Source organism: Nerophis lumbriciformis, linkage group LG03 (assembly GCF_033978685.3).
Source record: "Nerophis lumbriciformis linkage group LG03, RoL_Nlum_v2.1, whole genome shotgun sequence".
Classification (NCBI taxonomy): Eukaryota; Metazoa; Chordata; class Actinopteri; order Syngnathiformes; family Syngnathidae; genus Nerophis; species Nerophis lumbriciformis.
The window spans coordinates 14,232,942-14,242,567 of NC_084550.2; positions in this window are offsets into that span (position 1 = coordinate 14,232,942).

Sequence of the window (9,626 nt, forward strand, 5' to 3'; positions counted from 1 at the left end):
CATACACTTGTAAAGAACATAATGTCATGGCTGTCTTGAGTTTCCAATACTTTCAACAACTCTTATTTTTTTGTGATAGAGTGATTGGAGCACATACTTGTTGGTCACAAAAAACATTAATGAAGTTTGGTTCTTTTATGAATTTATTATGGGTCTCCTGAAAATGTGACCACATCTGCTGGGTCAAAAGTATACATTCAGCAATGTTAATATTTGGTTACATGTCCTTTGGCAAGTTTCACTACAATAAGGCGCTTTTGGTAGCCATCCACAAGCTTCTGGTTGAATTTTTGACCACTCCTCGACAAAATTGGTGCAGTTCAGCTAAATTTGTTGGTTTTCTGACATGGACTTGTTTCTTCAGCATTGTCCACACAGGACCTTGAGAAGGCCATTCTAAAACCTTAATTCTAGCCTGATTTAGCCATTCCTTTACCACTTTTGACGTGTGTTCGGGGTCATTGTCCTGTTGGAACACCCAACTGCGCCCAAGACCCAACCTCCGGGCTGATGATTTTAGGTTGTCCTGAAAAATTTGGAGGTAATCCTCCTTTTTCTTTGTCCCATTTATTCTCTGTAAAGCATCAGTTCCATTGGCAGCGAAACTGCTAGGAACTTGCATGGCTGCCGTTTTTGTGACCCCAATATGCAAGAATCAGGAGAGCGAAGAGGAGGTAAGATGAGTTTTAATCTCGTATAACAGAAAATGAAGCAGTGTTGCATACAAACGTTCCAAACATAGAGTGATCTTCGAGCACTGTGGAGTGCCCGAGACAAGGCATAAATAGGATACATGTTGATTGAAACTGCCGGTCGAAGCGGAGGGAGAAGGTCCGAGCCTGCTGTGGGCTGGGACCGCACAAACCTGGCTTTCAAGTCCTCCATTAATTGTGCGGTCCAGAACGTCGGCTATGCATCGTCGACAGGGGTTCTCGCGAGGTAACAACAGTCTGGCTCGAAGATCCTGTTAGGAACTTGCATGGCTGCCGTTTTTATGACCCCAAGATGCAAGAACCAGGAGGACGATGTGCAGGTAAGATGATTTGAATTATCATCAACAGAGGAGAAAGCAGTCTTGCATGAAACAGTTCCAACATAAAGTGATCTTTGAGCACTGAGGAGTGCTCGAGACAAGGCATACATAGGACACATGTTGATTGGCCGCAGGTGTGGACCAGCTGCCAATCAACAGCAAGTGAGTGAACAAACAGTGCTCAGCGGAACAAGCAGGAAGTGGAAACCAAAATAAGAGCACTGATAGGAAGTAAATTCAAAAACAAGGAAAACAAACAGAAATGAAGTGACAGATCGTCACAAAAACAGGCCCAGAGCATAACACTAATAACACCATGCTTGACGGTAGGTTTGGTGTTCCTGGGATTAAAGAACTCACTTTTTCTCATGTTGCTGGGTATTGTGGCCAAACAGTTCAATTTTTGTTTAATCTGACCATAGAACTTTCCTCCAGTAGGTCTTATCTTTGTCCATGTGATGTCAAATGAGACAATGAAAGAGGAGGATTACCTCCAAATTCTTTCGAACAACCTAAAATCATCAGCCCGTAGGTTGGTTGTTCCAACAGGACAATGACCCCAAACACACGTCAAAAGTGGCAAAGGAATGGCTAAATCAGGCTAGAATAAGGTTTTAGAATGGCCTTCCCAAAGTCCTGACTTAAACGTGTGGACAATGCTGAAGAAACAAGTCCATGTCAGAAAACCAACACATTTAGCTGAACTGCACCAATTTTGTCAAGAGGAGTGGTCAAAAATTCCACCAGAAGCTTGTGGATGGCTACCAAAAGTACCTTATTGCAGTGAAACTTGCCAAGGGACATGTAACTAAACTAACTAACTATTAACATTGCTGTATGTATACTTTTGACCCAGCAGATTTGGTCACATTTTCAGTAGACCTATAATAAATTCATAAAAGAACCAGACTTCATGAATGTTTTTGTGACAAACAAGTATGTGCTCCAATCACTCTATCACAAAAAAATAAGAGTTGTAGAAAGTATTGGAAACTCAAGAAAGCCATGACAATATGTTCCTTACAAGTGTATGTAAACTTTTGACCACGACTGTATGTATGTATCTATCCATGTATCTATCCATTTATCGATCCATCTATCTATCTATCTTGGCATCATTTCAAGTTCTTGGAATGTATTATTTATGTCAACATTTTACTGCTAAAAAGTTAAACAATACGATTTATTTCTTCCCGACGAGCCACATGAATCTCTCTTGATGTTCCCGGCAACTTTGCTCCAATTCAAAGGCCTTAAAAAAAAACTTTCTTGGCTACCATCTTGTCCAGCTGTATTATGTGTATTACAGTGCAACATCCAGATATCTTTTAAAGCTTGCTACTGTAGTCAAATATTTAAACAAAACAGAATTTATTTCTTCCCGATGCTCCCCAAATGCATCCACTTGGATGATCCATGGGATTTTCCAAGTGACAAAACTAAGGGGGAACATACAGGACACTGCCAACTATGAAATGCTTACTTAAAAACATAAAACACATTTATCAGAAATGTGTTTCTGGTAGATTACTTCTGTGATATAACAGCAATTCTTTCCAATATATTTTTTTTTAGCATTTGGAAGCCTGTTTTAATTCCATTTTAATTGATTGAAAAGATGATTTGTAAAGAAGCACAACTGAGTAAGCTCATTTAAAACGTGATCAATCTACACTAACTGTACCAGACATTTATGCTGTTTCTATCCTTATCTTATTTCCATTATTGAAGGTAATCTGCATGCATACAGAATGATGTCAGAATGCTATTCTGCCTTGGCTTTTGTATAGTTTGATGATTTTTCCCTCTCATTTAAATATGTAAGTTACAATAAAAAAACAAACAACATAAATGTTAAAATCGAATAAATAAACTTGTTATTGAGCAATAATTAGGTTGCTTTAATGACATCAAACATGTCTAACTATACATACACCTCCTTATCAAATATGCAAAATGGTTCGTTCCACACCCAGCCTGGAACACTTCACTCAACTCAGACGACATAACGTCATCAAGTCTCACCTTAAGCATTAGAACGTGGCACCAGCATCTTGGAACAACGATGAAAGATAAAAATATAATAAATCTATTTGTGGCAGAATAACAAAAAGTTATGTAAAAGTTTAACGTCTGCATTTCACTGGCCATAACTGTGGTGTGTTCAAAGAGCCTCGATTAAAGTTAGACACAGGGGCCTCTCTGGGTTTTAAAAATGGGAAGGCTCAACCCCCAGGAAATGCCCCATTAACAATAAAATCATATAATAATGATGGATTATTCAGATTTGTATTATCTGCTGATGATAATCATATGTGTATAAGCTAACCTTTACTTTATACCCTGAAGTAAAGAAAAAATTTGACTTACCGTATTTTCCAGACCATAGGGAGCACCGGATTATAAGGCTGATGAATGGTCTATTTTTGATATTTTTTCATATATAAGGCGCAAAGATTATAGGGCACATTAAATGAGTCATATTATTATTATTTATTTCTACATTTAAAACACTTCCTTGTGGTCTACATAACATGTAATGGTGGTTCTTAGGTCAAAATGTTGCATAGATTATGTTTTACAGATCATCTTTAAATCGCTTTCTGACAGTCGCTTCCGGATGCGCCGTTTTGTGGGCGGTCTTATTTACGCGTCTCACCTTCGGCAGCGTCTTCTCCCCGTCATCTTTGTTGTAGCGGTGCAGCGTGCAAGGACGGGTGTGGAAGGAGTGTCAAAAGATGGAGCTAACTGTTTTAATGACATTCAGACTTTACTTAAATCAACAACGGAGCAGCATCTACTCATCCAGAAACAACAACAAAGCCGGAAATGTGTCCCGTGAAAAACCGTCCGACTCTCTAATAAATAAAGTTCCTTGGGTGAATAATGTAAACGCACTGCACCGGTATGTTTTAGCGCTTTCATGGCGAGTTTACTGACAGATATAAGTAAGAACTTTACACTACATTATATTAGAAATGGCAACTTCGGAGGATGAACGTCCCATAACAAGAAGATAGAGAAAAAGAAGACGCTTAACTACGGGGTCGGCACGGACTATAAAGGCGGACGCGCGCAATTTTTCTGGATTTATCCAGATCCCAAATACAGATCAGCAGGTACCAGAAGGTAAGAAAAGTTGCTTTTTGCATAATTTCGCGAAACAAAACGCCATATAATATGTGTTACCTTATACACACACCATAATAATACTCGTATGTTGAAGCACAGTACAATCCATAGCTTACCAAAGTCGTACTAAAACATTTTGATAGATTTTTGAGCGCCATATCTAATGTTCTATATTTTCAATGGAACATATAAAATGATAGTGTTGTTTACTGACATATATAAGTAAGAACTTTACACTACTTTATATTAGAAATGGCAACAGCGGAGGATGAATGTTCCATAACAAGAAGATAGAGAAAAAGAAGAAGCTTATCAACTACGGGGTCGGCACGGACTATAAAGGCGGACGCGCGCAATTTTTCTGGATTTATGCAGATCCCAAATACAGATCAGCAGGTACCAGAAGGTAATAACTGTTGCTATTGCATAATATTGAGAAACAAAACGCCAGATAATATGTCTTACCTTATACACACACCATAATAATACTCGTATGTTGAAGCACAGTACAATCCATCAAGCGGTGCGGCTTCATAGCTTACCAAAGTCGTACCGAAACATTTTGATAGATATTTGAGCGCCGTGTAATGTTCTATATTTTCAATGGAACATTGAAAATGGTGTTGTTTACTTGAGTCATATTGCCATCATATTGCAGTATACACGTATATATTATGTTTGGCTGCCATCTACTGGTCACACTAATTATTTCACCATGTACCAAATAAAATAGCTTCAAGGTCGGTAAGCAAAACCAGAATTATTCCGTACATTAGGCGCACCGGGATATAAGGCGCACTGTCAAGTTTTGAGAAAAAAAAAAGATTTTAAGTGCGCCTTATAGTCTGGAAAATACGGTATTTATAATCATATTTAAGTGAATAATAGATTGTATGATTATTTAAATTCATATTCTGGCCATTTTATATTGAATTAGGTAGGCACTTTTTGTAAAAAAAAACTAAACTATCTTGTTAGTTATGTTGTAGTTTAGATATGTTTATCCAATTTTTAAAGTCAAAACCCCATTTAACGTTTTTACATGTGTTTTAAAAAGCTGGTTTCGACTACATTCATGAAATAGTTAGTTTTTAGCGCATGTAAACATACCAAGTGTGCGTGTATGGGGCGGCAGCGTTGGGTTTTGGGTGGAATGGGGGGCCCTTTAGGAGTCTTCTGTACGGGGGCCCAGAATTTGTTGCTAAACCCATGAGTGACAGGCCTATAGTTCCAAACTGCAGATCAAACGCAATCCTGCAAGATGACATCACTTTCCCAAAAGACTGATGTTTTATCAAAGAATGGCATGGCCAACTAGACATTTGTGGGACTAACACAACCAAATTGATTCCTGGTTGAGTGGAGGGCCATCCCAGAGCAGTGTGTGACTATCATGACGAGGCTGTGCAAACAGTTCAAAAATTGCCAATTTGTTTTTTTTTCCTGTTACTGATACGACTTTGATCATACAATCGACCAAACATAACAACTCACAAAACAATAATACATAGCAACAGCACAACAAAGAGTTTGGCAAAAGCAGTGAAGATTTTGCATGTGGGTGCAACACATGCCACATTTGTTTTTTGTTACAAATGGTGCATATTATTTTTTCCAGTGGTAGGAAAAATCATTGTTACAACAAATAAATACACACCAATTGTAACCCTTTTGTTTTATGTTAATATAGACATGTTGTGGATTAAATGTTACAAATTCAAACATTTACGGTATTTTGTGGACCGGAGGGCGCACCGGATTAAAAGGCGCACTGCCGATGAGCGGGTCTATTCAGGTCTATTTTCATACAAAAGGCATTAAAGGGGTCATATTATGATTTTTTTTTCTAAATTTAAAACACTATCTTGTGGTCCACAAAACATGTGGACCACCTTGTTGATGTCTCAAGAAGGGTAGAAATTAGACATCCGATATTCCGATATTGTCCAACTCTTAATTACCGATTCCGATATCAACCGATACCGATATATACAGTCGTGGAATTAACACATTATTATGCCTAATTTTGTTGTGATGCCCCGCTGGATGAATTAAACAATGTAACTTTACCATGAATTGATTAACGTGGACCCCGACTTAAACAAGTTGAAAAACCTTTCGGGTGTTACCATTTAGTGGTCAATTGTAGGGAATATGTACTGTACTGTGCAATATACTAATACAAGTTTCAATCAATCAATCAAAAACAAGGTTTTCCAAAATAAGAGTACAACTTCAACTCCAGTTATGGAAAAAACTGCCAACATGGCACTGCCATATTTTTTATTGAAGTCACAAAGTGCATTATTTTTTTTAACATGCCTCAAAACAGCAGCCTGGAATTTGGGACATGCTCTCCCTGAGATAATCCTAATACCCACTACAACTATGGGAAATACTATACTTTGACTTTCACGAAGTGCATTATATCCCAGAAGAGTTAGTGCTGCAAGGGGTTCTGGGTATTTGTTCTGTTGTGTTTATGTTGTGTTACAGTGCGGATGTTCTCCCGAAATGTGTTTGTCATTCTTGTTTGGTGTGGGTTCACAGTGTGGCGCATATTTGTAACAGTGTTAACGTTGTCTATACGGCCACCCTCAGTGTGACCTGTATGGCTGTTGATCAAGTATGCATGGCATTCACTTATGTGTGTGTAAAAGCCGCATATATTATGTGACTGGGCCGGCACGCTGTTTGCATGGAGGAAAAGCGGACGTGACGACAGGTTGTAGAGGTCGCTAAAGGCAGTGCCTTTAAAGTACTTCCCCAATAATGTTGTCCGGGTGGGGCACTGAAATTCGTGAGTCTCCCGGGAAAATCGGGAGGTTGAAACCGATACCCATAATTTCCGATATTACATTTTGAAGCATTTATCGGCTGATAAAATCGGCAGGCCGATATTATCGGACATCTCTAGTAGAAATACAAGAACACACACACACACACACACACACACACACACACACACACACACACACACACACACACACACACACACACACACACACACACACACACACAAATGGTTTTAGCTTACCAATTTCAGAACAGGTTTGATGCACTTTTGCAAACACACCGCCTCCTATGCAACCTTCTCCAGGTCTCTCACTGCATGCACTAGCCATGCCCAGACGGAGAGGGTGCTTACTCCTATTGGTCAATACTGAGTCTAAATCACGACAGGATTGGCTGATCGATGTGTCACACAGAATCAATTCCTGATTAATATTTTACATGTTTTGAACATTATTGTTTAGCAATAGTTATCATTATAATAATAAACTTATATTTATTTACTTTTTAACATCTATTCACTTTAGGAAATTAGGATCTCCAATTGCAGAATCACATTTTACCACTGGGTAACACTTTCTTCCCAGCTTTGTGACTCTCCCATAAACTGTGCCAGCCCCCTTGATTGTAAACTAATTGGTCCATGACTAATGCTGACTTTGCAGTATTCTCAGCTACTAAAAGTTATTTTATGAAGTGAAGACATTTCATCTTGTAAAGGTTTTCAAGGTTTGGTTGTACAAAACCCAAAACCAGTTAAATTGGCACGTTGTGTAAATCGTGAATAAAAACAAAATACAATGATTTGCAAATTCTTTTCAACCTATATTCAATTGAATAGACTGCAAAGACAAGATACTTAACGTTCGAACTGTAAAACGTTGTTATTTTTTGCAAATATTAGCTCACTTGGAATTTGATGCCTGCAACATGTTTCAAAAAAGCTGGCACAAGTGGCAAAAAAGACTGAGAAAGTTGAGGAATGCTCATCAAACACTTATTTGGAACATCCCACAGGTGAACAGGCTAATTGGAAACAGGTGGGCGCCATGATTGGGTATAAAAGCAGCTTCCAAGAAATGCTCAGTCATTCACAAACAAGGATGGGGTGAGGGTCACCACTTTGTGAACAAATGCGTGAGCAAACTGTCGAACAGTTTAAGAACAACATTTCTAAACGAGCAGTTGCAAGAATTTGAGGGATTTCACCATATACCGTCCGTAATACCATCAAAAGGTTCAGAGAATCTGGAGAAATCCCTGCACGTAAGCGGCTAAGCCAGTGACCTTCGATCCCTCAAGTGGTACTGCTTCAAAAAGCAACATCAGTGTGTAAAGGATATCACCACATGGGCTCAGGAACGCTTCAGAAAGCCACTGTCAGTAACTACAGTTTGTCGCTACATCTGTAAGTGCAAGTTCAAACTCTACTATGCAAAGCCAAAGCCATTTATCAACAACACCCAGAAACGCCGCCGGCTTCGCGGGGCCCGAGCTCATCTAAGATGGACTGATGCAAAGTGGAAAAGTGTTCTGTGGTCTGACAAGTCCACATTTCAAATTGTTTTTGGAAACTGTGGACGTCGTGTCCTCCTGAACAAAGAGGAAAAGAACCATCCGGATTGTTATAGGCGCAAAGTTCAAAAGCCAGCATCTGTGATGGTATGGAGGTGTATTAGTGTCCAAGGCATGGGTAACTTACACATTTGTAAAGGCACCATTAATGCTGAAAGCTACATACAGGTTTTGGAGCAACATATGTTGCCATCCAAGCAATGTTATCATGGACGCCCCTGCTTATTTTAGCAAGACAATGCCAAGCCACGTGTTACAGCAGCGTGGCTTCGTAGTAAAACAGTGCGGGTACTAGACTGGCCTGCCTGTAGTCCAGACCTGTCTCCCATTGAAAATGTGTGGTGCATTATGAAGCCTAAAATACCACAACGGAGATCCCTGACGGTTGACCAACTTAAGCTGTACATCAAGCAAGAATGTGAAATAATTCCACCTGAAAAGCCTAAAAAATTGATCTCATCAGTTCTCAAACGTTTACTGAGTGGTGTTAAAAGGAAAGGCCATGTAACACAGTCAGGGCCGGCCCGTGGCATAGGCCGTATAGGCAAATGCTAAGGGCGCCGTCCATCACGGGGCGCCACGCCAGTGCCACAAATGTTGGGAGAAAAAAAAAAAGAAAAAAAGTTGGTACTATTATTTCTAAATACAAAAAATAATCCCACGTTAATTAAAATGCAAAGTAAAGCCTATTTAATAGAAATATTATTTGATACAACATTACGCCCCCCCCCCCCCCCCCCCCCCCCCCCCCCCCCCCACCTCCCCCGCACGGTGCGCCCCCTCTCTTCCCGTATCGTGACTCTTTTTGGACGTCCCCACATCAAAAAATCAACACAAGATGCCAAAACTGTCAGGTGCCCAGGGAAGAAAAAAGAGAAAAGAAGAGGAGGAGAAACGGGAAAAGACAGAGGTAGCAGGTAGGTAACGTTAGCCTACATGAAATTATTTGTCTGTTACAGAATGTGATAGTAACCTGGATTTTTAGCATTAAGCTAATGTTACATGATTCGGCAATTGCTAATCAATAAATAGCTAGTTCTGTTTTAACGTCGGGTTAATATTGTGGAGGGGGCTAAATTGTTATGGAAAATAA